At 34.8% G+C, this 22535-nt stretch overlaps 1 long non-coding RNA gene across 1 annotated transcript; it reads left to right on the top strand.

Annotated features, from left to right (window-relative positions):
* Nucleotides 1-13984: 13984 nt before the first annotated feature.
* LOC127841191 (uncharacterized) lies at nt 13985-19439 on the top strand. Its single transcript, XR_008030751.1, has 3 exons — nt 13985-14108; nt 18146-18297; nt 18812-19439. It is a non-coding gene; the product is annotated as an uncharacterized LOC127841191 (long non-coding RNA).
* Nucleotides 19440-22535: the final 3096 nt, after the last annotated feature.

Raw genomic sequence — 22535 nt, 5'->3', positions numbered from 1 at the left:
CAAGAAATTAAATCTTGACAATACCTGAACTATGTTAACATTATGTGAATGACACGTTTTAAGTACCGTAAAATTTCACAAGGTCTGTTTGTACAGACAGAACAGAACAGAATAGTTTATTTTTGACTTAAGCATGTGAAGCTCATCGTCATTAACATACATATAAATAACAGCATGCGTTGAAGTACACACAAAAACACACATCATTTTAAAGAATAAATAATCTAAATAAACACGAAATAAACATAGTTCGTGAACATATTTCGTGAGAATGGTACATGGATGGGTTTAATACACAGTGGTCACACAATGTTATGCATATAGGTTTACAAATATAGGTATAATTACATATTTCTGACCTTATTTTTTTGTAAAAATGTATTTGTATTTAACACTACATATATATGACATTTTCTCTTATTTTAAAGCATGTTAAACAATACATGGCTAGCTTTCTTAATACAGTTTTGTTTGAGCTATTTAGTAGTTTAATAAACTTGAACATATTTGGCCGGATTCTATAATAGTTCGGAATTAATGCATTCCTAACATCATTATAATAAGGACATTTAAGAACAAAGTGAAATTCATCCTCGATGTCATTAAGGTTACATAATATACATTTGCGTTGATCTCTGTCAATATTCTGGTGTCTGCCCGTTTCTATGAATAATTTGTGAGAGGACAAACGTAATTTTGCAATAATGTTCCTATGTTTTTTGTTGACAACAATATCAAGATACGATGATCTTTCAAAAACCGGTTTGAGTTCCTTATATAGGATCATTGAGCTACACGACGTCACACTGACATCCCAGTTGGTAATATACTGGTCTCGTAATCTGTTTTTGAATAACGGGATAAAGTGATCATTGTTAACAGATTCGGGGAATAGCCATACATCGGTGAAACCGGTTTGGTTAAGAATGTCCCGTATTTTCGATGACCAATTGTTAGCATTATTTTTACGTTCAATTTCTAATCTTTGTAAAACTACAACTTGTTTAAGAATACAATTTCCCTGTTTCACAGTATGTAATTTCAAAAAATATTTAACCATCCTGACATATCTGTCGATATGCAAGGGAAATCGACCAACTTCGGCATATAGCGATAGTGAATTTGTTGACATTTTTACGTTCAATAGTCTTTTACAAAATTTACGGTGAACGCGTTCAATATTTTCCGCTTTGATGGATCCCCAAACTTCGCAGTTATAGTTTAAAATGGATGAAACATATGCGTCAAATAAATTAAACATGATATTTATGGGTACGTTCATATCTTTCGTTAGGTTGAACAAAGAATGCATCGCTTTTAATGCTTTGCCATAAAGTGTATTTGTTGCGGGCACGAACGATCCGCCACTTGACATCACAATTCCAAGGTAATTAAAATTATTCACAATTTCTAGTTCTTGACCTTTATAAGTCCATTTGAATGCTTTACTGATTGAACCCCCTTTTCGGAATACCATGACCTTTGTTTTTTCAATGTTAACTGTTAAATTCCATTTATCGCAGTAGGCTTCTAAATTGTATAATGACTCTTGAAGACCCTCTTGTGTTTCAGAAAATAAAACCGCGTCGTCTGCGAATAATAAGAGATAGATAGATATTTGTTCTAATGTCATGCCGGCGTTTATTCCATTCTGCAGACTTAATTCGATGTCATTAATAAAGAGTGAAAACAATATGGGCGAGGTTATCTCCCCCTGAAATAGACCAACGTTACTATTGAATATGTCTGACAGTGAACCCATGTGTTTAACCATGTGTTTGTATAAGTAATTGTATTTCCAAATCATTAGTTAAAATGTTCAATATGAAATGACCACTCATTATAAAGCAATTCATGACAGCAAAAACTATACGTTTATAGTGCACACGCTACATATTAAAATAACTGTGATATGATATGAATACGTACACATGACTCCGTTATTATAAAAAAACGTACAATATATTTCAACGCATTTGACAGACACAGTTTGTGGGTTCACATGATTTCACATGCCTCCATTTCAGTGGCTATATTCTGAGTAATGTTTATGTTTGGGACAATGTCTTAGTTTCGTACAGTTACTATTACATGTTATGTTCAATATAAAGATCAGTCAAAGAAGGCACACAATAAGGATTTATTGGATAGGTGTGTACATAAAATTTGCCTCAAAATAATGCGAACGCTTATACATATGAGCGCCTATTTCGACATAGTTTGAGAGAGAACATCTGCTTTTTAAATGAAGTATGTATTCGTTGTTTTGTAATTGCACATGGACTTTACATTCAGTGAGTATTCTAAAAAGCTACCGACTTGTACACCCTAAAAACTCTTCAAAATGTTGTATTGATTCATTTTTTTGCGATAGCTCTACGTATATGTATTATTGATACCTTGTGCGTTACGGATTTGCAATAAATTTATGAAACACTTCATTTGGCATGCACACATCACGTTCTTACCATAAGCATTAACTATATTATTTTTTAGTATGATGTGCACTGTCATTAATTGTTTTTATGAACGACTTCGCATAAATACACAGTCACAATAAACTCTGAACAGTTGAAATGTCCACAACCTCCAATATATATATATGATTCGCAGTTGGTCGTATTGTAATTTGCACCATCCCTGATGATCTATAGATTATAAAAGCTATTTATTCATCATTATTATTGACTTACCTCTAATTCATTTGAAATACTGGATATGGACATGAATGCTTGATTACCGACTTAGCTGCGACTAAAGGTTTTTTTTAATAAAGTTATATTTCTTTAAAATGCATTGACATGTTTCTCTTTCAATCTCTGATCACATGTCATAAGAACTAAATGTTGAGTTCGGCATATGTGTATAAGTGTTTAACCAAGGTGTAGATCGTACGCAAGAAACTGTTGTTACGTAAGTGAGCAAAATATTGACTGGTGTTTAAAAACACGGCAAACGGCTGATTATTGTCTATACTTTCATCCGAACGTTTAAAAGGTTTGTTTATTTACGATACTTATTCGACATTATCCTAACGCGCAGGATGATCTTATAATATCCATTTAACCTCGGTATAAATTCTTTAGATTCATTATCACAATTAAATAAAATATTATTTAAGACTTAATACGCAAGTGCTTGATTGTTTACGATTGACACGGTTCATGGTATCTGAATTGTAGGTGATATATAAGGTTTTCTCATAAGTTTACGTGGAAAGGTGGGCTAAAGAACCATAGTAGTTCACCTTGCATGAACATCAGGAACCTTCCAACAGAAAATCGTAGTCCGAATTCGCAAAAATTCCAACAGTCAATTTTGCCCTGTCATCAAATAAAGAGCATTTAGAAGCAAGAGCTTACACGCTAACACTAAACCCAGCAGGATTAAAGTAGGGTGGTTGTAGAGCGTAGGTGACGCGAAGCACCTTTCATTTTACCTTTAAAATATAGACATACAATTTTACATTTATTTCGAGGAAAAATAAATTGGATATTTTAATTCATTTTACAGTGATGTTAACACGTTTTGCGATCTCAAATACTTCTTATTACTTTTTTAAACATACAGTAGTGCGCAGTTATAGGAATAATTTAATCAATACTACATTTAATGCTTTTAATAACGTAACGAGTTTTGGCTTGTAATTAAATTCATTTAATAATTCGCATTCTTAATTTAAACTCTTCTTAAACGGTGATGATGGCCTCGTTGATATTTGTGTTTACTTCTTTTGATGAGCAATCATTACTGTAAGTTGCTAAACAAAACATCACATATACAGACCAAATCCTCAATCGATTGCCTTCACGCAATTTGAATAAACGTGTCATTTATGTCTACTAAATCAAAGCGCTGAAGGCACAGAAGTTGTTCACTATTGCATAAACTTAGACGCAACAAAAGGTTTAAGCTTTTTCATCGCAAGTTTGAAATAAACAAAATTCATTCAGATATATACAGAGTGTGCACAGCTCGATATGTGTGCATTGTGTATCATTCTATTTATGTTATAGAAATAACTTGAACGAAATAACAACATAATATCCTTTTTAGACGTTATGAAAGCATAGAAAATATGATGAAAATGGATAATGAGAACCAGTTAATATAAAATAAAATTTGCATTCACCATCATATTAAATGAATATTATTGAAATATCGAATACCTATCTCACTAAGAATATAATTTCATGATGGAAATTCCCTTAACAAAACTTTTTTGACACCATATACAAATGCAAAATTTACAATAAAACATTAAATGACCTTTACATAACGCCAGCAGACACGAATGCATACATTCGAACATTTCATAGGCTGATTCGAGAGAAATTCTCTGAGCCTTGGCTACATCACTTTGTCTGTGCACAGTGTAAAGGATGTAGCACTGTTCAGTGTTCGGAATTCAGGATTACCCTGTGCATGTTCAAAAGACACATAGACACAAATTGTGGCCCAGGTAAAACTACGCGCTAAAATCCAACCCGCAGAATTTCAGGGTCTGTAATCATTCACTAAATTTTCAGTGGAAGACATAATTGACTATCGATAAACACAGTTTTGCTTTCAAGATGAGAAAACAAACACTTCCGAAAAAGTATAGTGTCACGATGAGAGGTAAATCGTTTCATTATTTATCCACAAATGCTTTGCGTATTCGGTCAGCAAGTCTTGAAATCGTTCCTGAACACCTGAAAATGATACCCTTATTTGCCACCTTGCTGTATTTGCTATTTTGAACTCAATTTTATATCGAATAGCATTGTGCTTAAATCAGGGTGCAGGATAACGTGACTTTTTGGGGTTCCACCTTTTAACTTTAATGGATTTATACACGACGGTAAATGGTGTTTTATTTCAAATAACTTTTGAAACAAATTTTCTTAAAAATGTCAACTAGTGCATAAAAGACAGATTTTTATGCTGCTTGTGGCAATGTGCAATACATCAGAATTACTTTATTTAATAAGCATAAGTTCTTGTTTAAAAATTCCATTTTTACTGCATTCCTTGTACACGGTTATTTGTCACACAACGCGAAATTTTGTCACCGACTTCAGACGTATTCAAAGATTTATTCTTATACATTAAGATATCGGCACAATCTGCAAGAAAAACTGTATTTTATGCACTCTTGATTTTTGCAAATGTATTTCAATAACTTGAGATATCAGCAAAAATAAAGTTCTTAACGGTGTGAATACGTTCTGTCCAGCCCGTGTGTAGACCCCTGAAAACCCCATTAATTCTGCACCCTGAAAATATGCAATTTACAATACATGTACGCAATTAGATTTTTAAAGATCCGCGTCATGATAAAATGGGTCTTATGCCATATGCGCCCATCATAGCATTAGCCTACACAGCCTGCGCATCTTGCAGTCTGGTCAGGTGATACATAATAAGACCATAAAACCTTGAGTGATTTTATAGCGGTCAGCATCGCCTCTGAGCAGACTGTGCATACTCGCATGCTAGGCTTGAGCTACGCTGGCCGGAACGCCATAGGACCTAATTTCGCATGACGCGGCTAAAAAAGTGTGATGTGAATGTGTTTAAAGAATACTGCGCGTTAATGAAATCATAATTTAAGATATATTTCCATCGTTAAAAAAAATGCGTGTTAATCACATATTAACATACGATATATTTCGATGTTGAAGAAAGAAAACTGCGTGTTGAGCAATTATAAATATACGATATATTTCGTTTCGATGGTGAGGAAAGAAAACTGCATGTATGTGTGTAGAGCAAATCGATGTTTTTGTCGGATTTACGGTGTGTTAAAGGTTTTATTTCGATACCTGATTAGTTATTGTGTACATGAAAATTCTGGACGCGGAACGATTCCCCGAAGAACTGGGATTTACATGAGCTTGACAGTGACTGCTGGAAGCTGCACTGTGCCTGTGGGTGGGGAACTTGCACTGGTGTTTCGTGTTCCGGGTGGCTAGGGGGCTGCGTTGACGAAAATGTGACCGGGCTGGTGTATTCTGCCTTGAATTGGTTCTGCATTTTGACCATGGGAGGCAAGTATGTTAGCACATATTTTTCTGTTGCTCATGACTTACATTTGAGTAATTTAAAATTGACTGTACATTTTTGTGTCCACTGACAGACATAATTTCAGTGGCTGGATTGTTATGTTCTCTAAGTTTTTGAACCAAATGCTTGCGAGTGGAATGAATGTTGGTCAGGCGTTTTTCTACTGGTAGCACGGCTTCAGTTGCAATCATCCTGAGCATTTTGCTCAATTTATTCATCCTATTTTTATACGAATGAACCATTGCACGCTTTCTTTGCGATCAGATTCAGACTCTTGTGGTAACACGGTCAATGGGTTATCCGAATGCGGCTCCGCCATTGTGTCACCATTGTAAATAAACATTTTCAGGGGGAGTTTATTCGTGTTTTATTACATAAACTTCATCTTGTTTTTAGTTAGATGAACAAGAAATGTCTTATCGTTCATTAGAAACCATGTTTTCAATTATTCTAATGAATTTAATTGGATTGCGACTTAATTGAAACAACAAGCGACCAAGCGTGTCCGCGAGTAAGTGTGGTTTCAGAATGAGGTATGGGGAAATCCTATGTGAAATAATTGTGAAGAATCTCCTTTTGGAGGGCTTTCATGCGTTTACGTCACATCCTTTTCATAAATAAGATGTCTGCTCACCTGAAAAACAAAGAAGATCGTAAATAATAGAAAAAGTATACCTTAGCTATAAAATGCAACATGTTATGTTACATTTGAATGCATTTACGGTCATTTGGAACAAAATTGTTTCGATATGTTTTGGCGCTTTTTGCCACTAAGCGATATAAAAGGGTGAGGTAACGCCGCAAGCGAGCTGTTTCGGAATGCGTGCGAAGTGGATGTATTTCGGATAGTCCGCTAATTCGGAATACTTTCACCATCATTATCATTACAAGACTGTGCTTCCGATGACTTGTTTATGCAGATAATTTAAAGTTATTTTATTTGTGGATAGTTATTTAGACATTAAATAATGAAATTGTTGTTTTTCATAATTCATATTTCTGAAATATCATTTTCACAAAACAACATATTAAATATTATCAAAAGCCAGTTTAGGTTATGAACATGATATCGTAAATTTTATAGACCTCAGCTTACAAGTCAGTTGCCTGATAGTGACAGTGACACCTCAGCCGAGTCCACTACTGGTACAACTAGAACAATATATTGTTACTCTGGGCAAGAGTACGGGCACGCTTGGGCCCCCACAAGCCAGCGCATACGACCAGCCCCTATACAAACCTCGCCAGTACAAAATCCAGCTTCTAGTGGCTCTGTATTCAGCCAACACATTACAAATACAGTAAGTGTCTTTCAATTTTACGTACTACTTGAAATATAACATAGATTAATAAAATATTGCCATAAAACTAACTACATTTTAAATAAAATTAGTACTTAATTCCTGGGAAAACTATATTTCCAAGGCCAGGTGGTCATTTTGTTGTATATGCTTGTATATGTTAAGACTGCATAAAACTAAAAACAGAATGTCAGTGCTTATTTCATGTGAAATTTATGTTAATGCCTATTTTTTCTCTTGAAATAGTTGTTATTAATAAATATTTATTAAACTGCCAGTATATCTATTGTAAAACAGGAATTCTTAGTTATTTTCGTCCATTTCTCTGGAAGCAAGACTAAATTGAGTCTGAGACTATTCCACAAATGTCACAAATCATAATGGTTTATCACTGTGCACCATACATGTATGTTCACGTCGGACGAAGAATTGCCGTACGACTCCGCCGATGATTAAGATACTTCATTGACATCGTGGAGTACCTCAAAGCTCCCGCCATCTGTCTTCTGTATTCCTTAACAGCCCTTATGGTCTAACCGTAAAACGCACGTCAGAGTGTTTATGTTTAGTTCGCGACTCACTTTTCTCCGTCACCTTTCAATTTATATCATACTAATAAGTGGACCGCGGATGTAGCCTTGTTTTTAACGACGTTTAATATTTGTAAGTGTCTATATCTTTCAGTATGTAAGGTAAATAGAAGTTTTCTACTGTGAAACTCAACACTCTGAAGCCTCAGTGTCTTTGTTTTTGTTAATTTAACCCTGTGCCTTAAACCCGAACAGTCTATGATGATGTGTACTTTCTCATCGGTGGTGAGTGAGTTCCAAGTATTTGGCATCAGTCTCTCGATTTCGAAACGAATGTCGGCTTTTATAGGTTTACGTATTTCTGACGTCAATGAACAGTTCAAAACAAAATGACTCAATGTTTCTGGAGCTTCGTTACACAGATGACAGGTGAGATCGACGCTATTTTGGTTGAACGACGCCCGATTACTTTGACATATGTAGGTGCCACTCACGAATTTCAGTTTCACTAATAATCTGTTTGCATCATAAGACGAGCTTGAAGGTTGTTAAAGAAATGGGTGTGGTTTTCCTGGAGTAACTTCCTTCAGGTTAAGGTTTTTAAGACTTTTCATATGTTGTGCTTTGTCTTGAAAGTTGTTGTACCACCCTAGACTGACCGATTAACTAACTGATTTGTCCACTGTTCTTTCTTTACAGGTGTTTTCAGGAGATCTTCTGCTTCACCAAGTTCGTACCACCATAAAGGCGTCTCACTTAAATGAACCAGCTATTACTTTTGTCAGTCTGAACTGTCAATTGTCTCACTGCCAACCTTGGCTCTACTCCATTTTCATTTTCATGACACACATTATTAAAGAGTACTAATGCTTTTTATGGATCTGCGCCTTTCCTGGTAATAGTCCACTTAACACATATATGGCGATATCAGATGTGTTTGTAGGTAACATAAATAGTTGTTTTAAATGTCTCTTTTGAAAGAGTTCAAGTCTGTCCATTTGGGTTTTACGTGGCAGAATATTTTCTATACCATAGTCTAACACTGGTGATACAAAGGTTTTAAAAATATGTAATGTGGTAGGAATGTCGAGGCCTCCTGCACCGTGCAGTCCGGCCGACATAAAGATATAAGCTGTGCGCCTCGCTTTCTGGATATTGTGATCCACTTTGGTTTTCGCTGTAGAGTTCACGGTTTCGGATCGTTAGAGACCAGGGTGAGTGCTGACTTCGGAGTTCGTGATCTGTTTACCATAGATTTCAAAATATTCATATGCTCTTGATTTACAGTTATTTGGATATACTTTAAGAGATTCTGTTTTATTTGGTTGGAGTAAGTTTTTCTCACAATTGGCGAAATCTTCTGCCATACTAATCAAAGTTACTGTTTCGTTACTTTTGATAGAGTTTATAGTTACATCGTTCGCACTAGCACTTGCGTTACAACGTATTTCACCAATATAACAGCCACTATCTGTAAGTTCCATACGTTTCAGCAATGGATTGATATACACTTTGTACATATCTGTGTTGAGAATACCTCCTTGTCGCACTCCTTGTAGTACGCTAAATGGATCAGAACGTAACCCTGCACACTTACAACGCTAATCGCTTCTGAATGGATACTGTCTATAATTGACCAGATTTTATCATTTACTCTTAAGTGGTATGTTCGACGAAGTAGGTGGTGGTGATCGATTACGTCGAAAAAAGCCTTTGCATCTTAAAATATAACATCTACTGGTTCTCCACTATCTTTAAAGTTTCTCGTTATTTCTTCAACGATAAGTGCTGCAAGTGGGGAATTGTTTGCTGTAAACCTTATTTGGTAAACGCTTTGATGTTTCTCCAACACTCATACAATTCTGAACTTTTTGACAGTCTCTTGTAGTTTCTCTATCACTGGTATAATTGTGATTTCTCTATAGTTTGTTGCTTCTGAGCTACAACCTTCTTTTTTGAACACCGGCGTTAAAAGTCCAACTTTCAAACATTTGGGTACTTCAAGCAATTTTCAGTACGGCATTTAATATCTTAAGAATTGCGTAACACACAGTTCTCCCACCATTCAAGATACTTTCAATAGTGAGACCATATACATCGGCTGATTTACCCTTATTCATATTGTTAATTGCTTTGTATAATTCTTCTTATGTAACCGGATCGACATCTTTTTCACTCACTTTGTCACTGATATGTTTAAAATCAGTTTCATTATTCTGGTTATGGTCAATGTCAAAGTAACTGTTAATCGAGTGTTCTGCAAAGTTTTGGAATTAAGTTTTGAAGCCGTTCACCACCTTCTCCACGCCTGAATATTTCTGTTCATCAACGCATAGATCGTCAAACATAAATGTCTTTTTCTTATTGTGTTTGTTAATTATTTGTGAAAAAGTTTCGTTTCACCAGTTCTAGATTCCAATAAATTTCTTCCTGTCTTGAGCAAGTCTCCTCGCTTGCTCGCAACGATAAGAACGTCGAAATGACTTTTTTGCTTGTCTAAGAGACAACAGAAATACATTATCGATTTCTCTGGTCTGTACATTCTTGGAATTCTATTTCTGACTGATGAGTGTTTCTCGAAGGCATATATACTGATTCTACTAGGAATCTCTTACCTTATGTACCTATTTCGACACACTGTTTTCTTTGGTTACCCTCGTTTAATTTAGTGACAAGATGATCCATGTCCTTTTCCACAGGATGGCGACACCTCCATAACCTCTGGATACTTGTACTGGGGAGATAGGATTGTATAAAACCACTCCCTTAACCGCAAAACATAAATTTTGACATATTTTACTTAACTTATAAATGTTACATTCAAAAGGCCATGTCTCCTGAAGTAGTAAAAAGTGTGCATTTTCCAACAGTTTTGTTACCGCAAGGACACAAGTTGTTACGTCTTAACAATTAAAAGATACAAGGTTCAGTTTATCAATTTCTTCGGGTTATTTCACATCTTTTATTATGTGATATCTATGCAACTGGTACAATACAAAGAATGATGCTTGTTCTGGTTGTTATTTGTAACCGTTTTCACATTCTCGTCCAATGAAGGTTTCACATTGTTTATACAGCTGTCACTTCTGTACCTGGTTAAATTCTGATTAATTTGTTCACAATTAACTGTATGTACACTGTTAATTCATTGTCTTTCTTTCTGGAGAGATTCAATGGTTCGCAACTGTTTTCATGTCTATTTTTCGCAGAATACATAGTGGGGTTCTTGCTTTCATGATTTGTAATTTTTTCCTGAGTTGTAATGTCGGGTACCTTAATGGATGCCTTAGCACTAGTCTTACTTGATTCCCTTTGAGTCTGTGTCTTACAAATGGGTCAACCCTGAATTGCAGCATGCACCTGGTCCCTGAGGACTGCCATATACCCTTCTGGGAGTATGATGTCGCTGTGCACTATAAACTCACTGTTTCTTTGATGTTGTGCTCTGTGATGTCCCTTTGCGGCACGATCTACAAAACTGTTATTAACATTTTGCGCCTATCTATTTCTAATATTGTTTATTCAAGTGTTACGCTCGGCAGAATCTCTCACTTTAAATGGTTAATTATTCTGTAATTGTGATGTTCTTGTTTTAGTATCAGTAGTTACTGTAGGAGACACACCCATTTTCAAATCCAAGTTTTCGAATTGCTTGTCAATCTGTTTGAGAATAAAGTTAGTGACTTTACTATAAATAGAGCCCACCAGCATTTCAATCTCTTTCAAACCTGTGGTAGAACATTTATTTGTATTTGATGTTACGGTCGGGGCTGTCTTGTCAAGTTGGTTCTCTAAGAATTCAATTTTATCTAGTTATGTTATGTTGAGTCTATCAAGTTCTTCAGGTTTGGCTTCAAGTTTCTGAATATTACTTTCTAATTTTGGCTTATGCCCTGCTGCTTCGCTAATTTCGTTTTCATCTATTCTTAAATCGGTTTCTAACTTTTTCAACTTTTGTTATTTTTGTTTCAAACCTTGAGCTACTTTCACTTGGACACCCTCATTAGTATCTGGAGCTGTTGCTGTTACAGGTTGAGTTCTACCATCGTTTACTTGTTCCACTCTATCCACTTGGGTCGCTGCCTCTTACTGTTGGATTGTTCCTGGACATGCGATACAGGTAACTGTAAAATTTAACGAGTCATAATCAACACATTCATGGTGACAGATTGCTTTACATATGTCACAGCATTTTTCATTCGATACAATTGCTTGGTTTCATTTCTAATCGATTCTTCCTGTACGAGCGCTTTCACACTATCCTTCAATGCAAACCTTGGTCTTGCAGAAATTACTAACAATTGCTGATCTGTTGTAAGGTTTGTGCCATTACCTGATTTCCGGGTAACTGTAGTATTTATTTTTGTGTTACATGTAGAATTAATAGAATCTTTAATGTTTAACTGTGACTCTATATGTTTAATACAAACCACGCAAGTAAAGTCGGTTTCTTGAGTTTGTTTCATAATGTCTTTCAATTCTTCTTCACTCACGCCACCACATTTCAGACAGTTATGGTGAATCCAATGACTTTTCCCTGTATGGTTCTTGGAACACTCAACACCATTTTTTACATTTATTTTACATTTGATGCACGGCCTTTTTTCCTTAACTTTGTCTGATGTTACTGTGTTGTCTACACTTTTTTTCATAGATAATCAAGTCTTACTTGCAGTGTTCTGGTTAACATGACATGCTGGTTTATTGTCTCTCATTGCGCATTCAATGCTTTCCGCCAACTGCTTGTTAGTACTGGCAACGTCAACTGGTCTGCTATCCACTCGAACCTGCTGAACCAACCCCTGAATCTGTTTCAACTGATCGTCTATAAAGATAGTAACATTTTGTTCCATTTATCAGGAATCTACTACGTGTATTATAGATATTCAACGTATAACTAGCATGTTTAATAGCGTACATGGCAATGTTCTATCGAGATCTATCATACGTTGTATCAATGGTAGTTTCTTTTTTGACCACTGGTTCATTTTAAATTAAATATAATGAGACAGTTTTCAAAAGCTAAACATTCAATACTTTGAGTGCGATTTGCGGCTTCGTACTTTTTTGCTAAGTTACCGTTCACCGTAAGCTTGTTTTCAGTGGACCTTTGAATTTTGCCAGGTGTCTGACCTACAGGAAAGTTGCTGGGAGACTGCAGTCTCTTACCAATCGCAGGCCTTTAGCCAGTCGTTCTTTTCCTCTGGACTGTCCCCACCGTCTGCACAATGTTTGCTATACCAACCAGATCAGACCTCTATACCAGAATTCGCTGCACACAGTAAGCTAAGAAAAGCTAAGACAAAGATAGAGGTAAAACGGGTGTTGAGCATAACATTATAAAATACAAGTATGCCTTTCATTATAAAAGACTTTTCAATTTAAAATCATTTAAAACTTTTCTAAAATAACTATCTACAGTAGACGCTGTTAGGATGACAGCTTTAAAAGTGTTCGTTCCCCTTTGCTTGCTATGCAAAGTTTTATAAAATAACGATCAGTCCGGACTTTGAGAATGACGACGTCATAGTTTATGTTCAAAGTTAAAAGTTCCGTTAAACCTCCAGATTTTTCTTAAAATATTTTTATATTTCTACATCCCTATACACAATCGTTCGTATCAACGCTACATCCACTATGCTATTCAAAATGTTCTTTTTGCTCGATAATTTTTCGATTTTTCAAGATCGCTGCCGGGGCCTTGCCGCACGCGACACATAAAGAAAGTCTTATTTTACACTTTATCCCTACGAAACCAAACGTCGCTTGATAAGAACACTGACTCTAGTCTAAGTGTTTGGTTTAGTAAGTAACAAGAGTTGAAACAATTGCAATAAAAAGGTCATTGTTGTGTAAAATTTTATTAAGAGCTATAATATCATTAAAGATTTGTATTAGACATATTACTATATTTCCAATACAGTAATACCATATGTTTAACTATTACTACACATGTTAATCTATTTTTAAAGCGGAATGTCTGTTGTGTTTGTTATATAATAAAATTGTTACATTATTGGTGCTATCGCTGAATTCTCAGAATGCATTATTGATATTCGTGTGTTTGTATGCATTTTGTCCAGTTCCAAACTCTCTTTTGCAGTGGGAAGCTACTCTGACTAATGCCAATTGTGATGGCAACTGTCCGACATCCATGGCTTTACGTGATAGAATTGCAGCATTGGTGACAGAGAACAAAACCCTCAAACAAGAATTAGCACTGCATCAGGTAAATTTCATGACGATAGAAAAGCAATCCAGATTAAATAATGAAATTGTACATGCTCAGGGTAGGGTGTCTTAATCTCTAAGAAATGTGTTGATGGTGATGTGCTGAATGAATTTCTGGGCATAAATACTGTCCCTATTCACAGGAGGTATTTTTGTTAATCATGTAAAACGAACAAAGTGACTTGCAAAAGCCTACATGTACTATGGGGGGGGGGGGGAATTGAATTCCAAATTTACATACAGTTAACCCACACAAGAAATCATTTCCTTTTTGGTGTATTTTTGTGCCAATATTTAAGGTTGTGTGCATGAATAGTCATATATGGGTGTACTTATTTGTATCGGGTGAAATTTTGGATCAGTAACAATAACACCAAACACTTACTAATACAAATACTAACACACACTAACAATTATCCCCTACAGTGCTCCTCCTCACCAGTTAATGAATACATTAAAACAAAATGTATCCAATGCAACAAGTGTCATATGGTTAAAGTCTCTGGATCAAGATCATCATTCAGTTGAACAATCGGAATTATTCTACAGACAATGTTTAAAAACATGTTATGAACAAAAATAAAGGAGGACATGAAGCACTACAACTATTTATCAACTCGAAATTCAACTTCCACAGACTGTTATTCATTAAAAAAACAAAGATTCCAATTAACCATGCATCAAAAGAGGGGATGATTGTTCATATAAAAATATAAGAATTTATTTGGCCCTGCAAAATAAGAGTCTAAATGAAGAAAAGGAACAGTTGATAGGAAACGTAACTGAAAAAAGCAAAACTTCGAAAAAAAACACTACTGCAAATTAAAAGTACCATTACTACTCAGAAAACTCTTATAAAATATTTTGAAAAGAGAATCAAAATGAAAGAAACATTTTTGAAAAAAATCAGGCTGCAGCACTCTCGTAATGTTGCAAAAATAAACTAGCTGAACAATGAAATAGGGCAAATGACAGAACAGATTGATGATGTAAGAATTATTAATGCAAGGCTTGAAACTGATTTGGCAAATAAAGAACGAGAACTGCAGGCGAAAAATGAAACACAGTCAAACATGTGTTTGGCTGGCAGATATGCTGAATGAGCCATAGTCAGTTAGTTTTTATGGCAGCAATAAGGGCAAATACAGTTATGCATTAAGGCAATGTATATACACTATTTTGTCTTTGATGTAAGTGCTAAAAATGTTGATAATGTCATCAAATGTGTTTTGAAAATAGTTTGAAAGCAGTGTGAAAAATTATGTGCAAGATCTACTGTTTTAAATATGGATGTTGAGCGTCTTATTCCATCTCAGACGCAGTTAGGTGAAGTGATACCGGAGAAAACAAATTTGACGTTGTATACAGCAATTTGGTACTAAATTCTCAGGATATCATGTTCCAGGTCAGGATGTGCATATGTATGTTTTAGGCATGCGACAGTTGGCGACAAAATCAGCAAAAGACACATTGAATGCTTTTGAAGTAATTTTGGAAGACATTAAGGACAAGACAAAAGATACCAATTCAGTAACTAAGGAAATTCGTCTGAAAATAACATCAACAATGAGCGATATGGCCAGCACAGACAAAAATTCAACACTCTCCTTCAAGAGTTTCGGGCTCAAGTGCCTCCGGAATTACATGAAAAGTGGGACGAGCTAAGCCACGAAGAGCAGACCAGTGTAAGTACCTTGCTAAACTTTTTATGTGGGTTGCACAGCCTGGTTCACTTTGCAGATACGTGCAACGCAAGCTTGAATGAAATTGAAAAGGCACACTTTGAAAATGAGACGCCAATATTTGACAAGAAATTCTTCAAATGTTCTGAATCAGGTGCTGTGAGGTTTATCAGAACAACTTGCAAGGCTCTGGCCAGGTGAACAGGCGGGAAATTGGGTAAATTCAAGGACTTTAGTGTATTTGTGAAACAGTTCCTGAAGGACCACACATTATATAGTCTTCCACTTTTCGCGGTAACAGGTTCAATATTCTATTTGAAAGTGCAGCTGGTAAATTTTTCTTAAAGGACAGATTGAAAACTTTTTGAATGGAAATCATCAAAACATCTTCTGAAAGCAGTTCTTCATGATGTTAGATTGCCTTACTTCTCGGCTGAAGTAAAAGTTTTAATAAGTCGGCTAATCACCGGACCATTGTGGTGTCTTCTTGAAGGCAGAAATATTCATATCATAGATATGAACAGACACTATTTGGAATTGGTGAATTTCTTTGATGATACCCTTAAAAATATTGACAGCTTTATAAAAGGAAAGCTTCCTCCCTTTGGTGAGTTTACAGCCCTTTAACAAGATCATTTGTTTGCTGCACTGTTAGAAGACTGGGAACACGATGACAAAGTAGTTGTGTGTTTAAACGTCGTACTGCCTGCACTGTGTTAATTAGCTAAGCACATTTTCATGGACCATTTACCTGGTGGCAGATGGGATCATGTGACAGAAGAAACTCGGCGTAGAAGTACAGGCACATTGAAACACAACAAATTTTCAAAATCTATATTTGGATACTTGGATACTCTACTACGCATAAAACCCAACGTCTCCGTTTTGGATTCAGAGTCCTTCATAATGATTTCGGCAATTAAGACAAACGTGTGACTGGACAGTAAAAGTGAGACTGATAAAGACAAGCTTATTCAGGCTGCAATGAAGTATGTTGGCAGAAAAAAGGAAAACTACAAGAGGCGAGCGGAGAAGATGGCAGTGAATCAAAAACACAGGGTTGAATAGTCGATTCAGGAAGCTGAAGCCGCTGAAACTAAACGTTTGAGTCGCCTGGAGGGATACTCAAAGAAAATGGTACACTTTGGGTTATGGCAATCTGAGGAGGAGGTTGAGAGTGCCCTCAACGAAATAACCATAAAACTCAAAAGCTTGATGCCCTGAAGGCCCGGCTTAACTTCAGACGACATGTCTTAAAGCAGAACACAGAGGATACAAAGTGTTATCTACTGTCTGTTGGTAAACGCAAATTAACTATCGAAGAAGTCAAAGCGAATGTGATAAAGCTCGTGAATCATGCTTTCACCATTAAAAAACCAGGAGGCAGCAATCCTGAACAGCCAATCCTTACAGGAAAGAGAGTTCAACACAGTTTTGAAGAAGATGGAGAATCCAAGTGGTTCAAGGGCAAAGTTATATCTCAGGTGATAAGCCGTTCAACAGTTGGATAACCACACTTTGCTTTTTTTTTCAGTTGTAAGGTGATAATGCGTTCAACAGTTTGTTCACCACAGTTTGCATTTCGTTCAGTTAAAAGTTGGTTTTGGCAGCCTGATTGTTATTAATATTTTACTGTTATGACATTTGACAGTTTTGTTTTATTGTTTCTTTTTTGTTTTGTTTTGTTTTCAGCTAAATATCACTTTAGAAGCTATATATTGAATTCTAATGTATAGCATGTGATTTTTACAAGTACGAACCAAGTCTTCGATAACTTTCGAATAACAACTAATCAGGATTCCTGTATCATTGATTTGTTATATTTAATCTTTTTAACGGTTTTAAGTGAACTTACTGGCAGTATTTGTGAACTTTTTCAAATTACAATAAATTAAAAAAGAAAAGGATGATTAAAATACTCATTATGTCATCATCTTTGTCATCATGTTGTCCGTAACCATGTCGAGTTCAAAATGCAATAACTTTTGAACCATAGCAGACAGACCTTCATCTAAACTGCTATGATCGGCATTTTAAAGACCTTCGCAATGATATACATTACTTGGCACATTTTTAAGTTTAAAAAAATGGCCTGTCTTTGTTGCTTGAGGTTTCTGCTTCCTCATTGTGTTTGGAGCTAGATAGCATTGGTCACTCACATCGCAAAAATTGGCTGGGCGTTTCTGTTCATAAATTTTGTACAGAGCAACTGGGTTTCTGGGGTCATTTTCACATTTCACATTTTCAGTGGCAAACATTTTTTTAAGAAAATATTTTTTTTATGTGAAACTTAACTTATTTTCTGCAAAACAGCAATGTTTTTAATTTGTTTATTTATGTTTTGTAATTTCAGGTGTCATTTGATTATACCTTAGGCTGTATTGTTCCTTCGTGCCACGTAAACCGAAATGCAAGCAGTTGTTTAGCCACATGGTGTGGACAAGCGCTGTTGGACTATGAGGACCAAGAACACCCTTCTGCCACATGATATCAATGTCATGGTCGGTAAGTACTTATGCATTACATGGCCGGTTGCATTTTCCCTAAATAACATCAAATGGCGTTTAAATAAAGAAAAAACATTATTATTTATAGCATTAGAATTCTGAAAAATAATTTCTTTATTTGTCCATATTTCTAGATTCACGCGAACAATCCCAATTAACTGAATTTACGCACAAAAATTCCAGATTTGATCGGTACCAGGTACTTTTCCAAAAAAATAACAAACTTGCTGTTAACTGTGAAAATCCGTCACTGTTGTTTTCTAGAAGAACTGCAGTCAGTATACAAACATATTATTGTTTTGTCAATAAATCACAAATTGTAATAGTTCTTTAAATAATGCAGTACAGTATTGAGTAATGAATTTAAACCGGTATTTGCTTTCATTATAAAGAAAAGTAAGTTTTTTCTGCTTTTTTAGGCTATTCTTTTTAGCATTGTAGATTTCTCATGTCAGAAAAAATTGTGGCACATTCTCATTCATATTGCTAAAAGGGTATTTGTTTCTTTTCAGCTTCCGGTCCAGGCTATTGATACTTATCGGCCCATACTCTGTTCCATCTTGGCGTTGCAGGGATAGAATAATGTAGCAATATGCTCGTCAAGGCCATCGACATCCAACTGATGCATTTCCCTGGTCTCACCCTTTTTCAGTAGAAACCTTTTTTGTGTCATTTACTTTTTTTAATGTGTTTTTGTTTTCTTCTTTGATGATGTACTGTCTGACATCAGAAAGCTCAATGTTTTTAAAATCATTTGGAATTGACTGGGTAAAATGTTTGGCTTCATTTTGATCTGTTGTAATTTTGATAATCATAATTTGACACAGGGGGAGTGGTCTCAGTTAAATCCTCGTCAAATTGAAGTGCATTTATTCCATATTTTTGCTCAAATTCTTCAAAACTTATTTTCAAAACATCTTGAATAGTGTCATTTGAAAACAAACCATCCCATACCACATAAACATTCGCTTGTTCTTGGTTGAAAATTGTTGTCAAAATTTACTTAATTTGCCGAAATATGTTTTGCTGCAGTTTTATTTAAATTCTTGATTGTGTATTATTTATTTTTTCATTATTTAAAGCACAATTGACATTTAAGACTTAAGCAGACATCTTGTTTTGCTGCTGAGATATTAAATAAAATACATGACATAAAAAACAGCAACATTTTATATATTCAAATATTTATTTCTGAACAATTTATTTCTAATAAAATGAAACAAGAAATATCTTTAAAAGATATACGGCGTTGATGTTGTAATGTTTGCGACCAGTGAAAGGAGATGGAATGAAGCAACCATGTATTTTAATGAAGGTAGTGAGTGATAATAAGATAATATATTTTAATGTATTAACAAATAAAAATGGAGAACAAGGAGAGGTGAAATTGTCAATAAGTATTGTAATGACTAGGTTTTTATAATTGAACGAGTAATACATTAGTTTCAATAGGAAAAGAAAACATATTCGCAACTGAAAAACTATGAACATAATGTTGGAATGAAATAAAAGATAATGTGTTATAATGTGTACAGATGTAAGTAGAATGTAAACATAAAAGACTCAATATTGCATGCATCATAGTGAGATGAATTTTTTGCAGAAAAACAGAACTTTATATAAGAAATGAACAAAACAAAGTACAAAGAAACATATTTACACTAATAAACGCAAATATGGATTATAATAAATCAAAACAGATATATTTCCAACACCTATATATTTCCTTAGTATCGCGGGCTACCGCCCCAAACCCCCGCTTTGTTGATAGTGGTAAACAACTGCGTAACGGTAAAGTGCAATCTAGTCTGTTTTTGTAGTGTTTAGTGTGGCCGCTACGGCATGTAAACAATAGATTCTTTTAATTGTACAGACATGTGATTAATGCTTTACTGCTTCGTAAACTAAGGAGAAACGTTTCGATGTGATGTTTAGAGGATGTTTTGTATCATGACAGTTTTTAATTTATTGTAATTTACATGTAATTTACAATATATTCATATTTCATTTTCAGTTCAAATGATATGCGTCCAATGTTTTAGTCTGGGAACCAAACTACCAATGTTTACGGTGATTTTTGTATTATTAACCAATGAATAAATCGGGTTTATTCATTTCGGATCTATCATGAATGAAGGTCATCTAAGGTCAAAAGTGACGTTTAACAGCTACGCCGAAAAAAAAACATATTTTATTATTGCAGTGTGTTGATATTTAGCCACTCGTTGAAGAGAAAATTCGAAACACAAGGTAAACAAAGGCGACCTACTGAACCGTGATAAGTGACGTTATACAAAAAAGTAGTCCGCCGCGCGTGACAGCTATATTTCAGCATTGCCAAAATAAATGAAAATATATTCCACAGTTGTTTATTTCGACAATGCACGTCTGATGATGGGGTAAAGGACGTTGATTAGCGTTGTATGTTATTGTGGTTTTACGTGTGTCGTGGTACACATTCCTTTGTTTCGAGTATAAAAACCTTTGAATTATATTCCAAATGCTATTTAAAGGCTTTCGTATTAAAGAGTAACCACAATCCACCGAATACGAATCTGTTCCTTGATGCTCAGCATGTTGTATGTCTACTCATCGCTGTGATGACACTATGCAACATAATTATCTCATTGACAATCCATCTCAGGTGATTCTTGAAAACAGTTGTGTTCAAGTTCCAGACGGCTTCATGGGTTTGAAGGCTGTGTCTTTAAAAACATGTATAACACGGAACAGAACTGTTTATTAATATTTAATTCGCTTGATTTTGATGGCAGACCAAATACAGATACTTGTGTATTTAATCTGCTGAACGTGCGGGACAATCTTGTCTTGAAATAATGGTTAATGACGCTTTAATGATCGACCACCCATCATTCGTCTATTTGCACACATCGACGGATTTTAATCGAAGTGTTGTTCGATCAGATTATGTCGCAAATAATATGCGGCATAAATCAATAACAGTCCCATACTTCGATTTTTATGTTCAGCAGATGGAAATCAAACTTCCATGTGGTTTCAAAGTTTCAGTGTGTAATGGATGAATTTAATTAAATACGACTATGTCGAAAATGATCATAAACATCAATAAATCACAATTAAAATAAATACTTAATAATTTAAGCTTTTTTAAGATAGAAATGCGATTGATCATAGATCATTGTGGACTTTTGTTATATTGTTTACTTATTGAATGACTCAAATAAAACACCAATAATAGCATATCTATCCGTAGTATCGTCTCTCTTAATGAATACATACGCATTTTGGAAGTGAACAAATACAAAAACAGGAATGTGTTATATGTCAATATATAGTTAAATGTTTACTCTTGGACATTACAACGAAAACTGCATTTAAATCGGCAATGTTTTGACCAAAAATGGCTAGACTTAGCTCTCTATAGTAGTCTGTTTCATGAAGAATTGTCCCATAGTATCGTCCATTCTGATTGGTTGCTAAGATTTGTTTCTATGCGCATGTGCTTGTTCTTAAAATGTAACTTAAAGCAAAAACGAAACTCTCGCTCATGTTGTTCTTTAAATATTTAATGTTTAAATTTTATAAAAAAAAAGCGGCATATAAATCATTTGAAAAAGCTACCATAAATCCATAAACAAACTTGCATAAGTGTGTGTTATGTAATTAAAAAGCATCACCGTGAATAAATATGACCTACTTTCCAAAGATAGCATGAGAATGTTCTTGGTAATAGTCATGGATAACCATCAAATAAATCACAATTTCTAAAAATAAAAAAAACAACAACATTAAAGCAGTTTTTAATTTAAAGGTTTTTTGTTGAAGGCTCGATACTATGAGGAGGACCGATACTATGCGAGTAAGAGATACTGTAAATTAAATGATCAATGTCTTTGTGTTATACATGTTAACTAAAATCGTACACGTAAGCATGCGAATAGCTTTTACTGTATTTTCTTCACTGGAATGTTTCATGATCGGTTTATTAGCAGTGAATACAAAAAGTGTTGTGATTGAAATCGGTTTTTGTTACTTAATTTTCAAATATGAAAAAGACAATTCACTTATTTTTGCGTTTATCTGAGTATAATAGTATATGACATATTTAATAGTATACTCATATTTTCGCATTTGATTAGAGCACCATAAATGGGGATTATTTTGCAGATATTATACTGCATATGTAGTCGATATTTGTATAAATGTTTTATGGATTGTCAAAAAAAGCCAAAACACGATTTTATTTTCAAAATG

This window comes from Dreissena polymorpha, chromosome 8 (genome assembly GCF_020536995.1).
Source record: "Dreissena polymorpha isolate Duluth1 chromosome 8, UMN_Dpol_1.0, whole genome shotgun sequence".
Lineage (NCBI taxonomy): Eukaryota > Metazoa > Mollusca > Bivalvia > Myida > Dreissenidae > Dreissena > Dreissena polymorpha.
The sequence above is the reverse complement of the archived record's forward strand: the minus strand, read 5'-3'. Positions and strand labels throughout refer to the sequence as shown.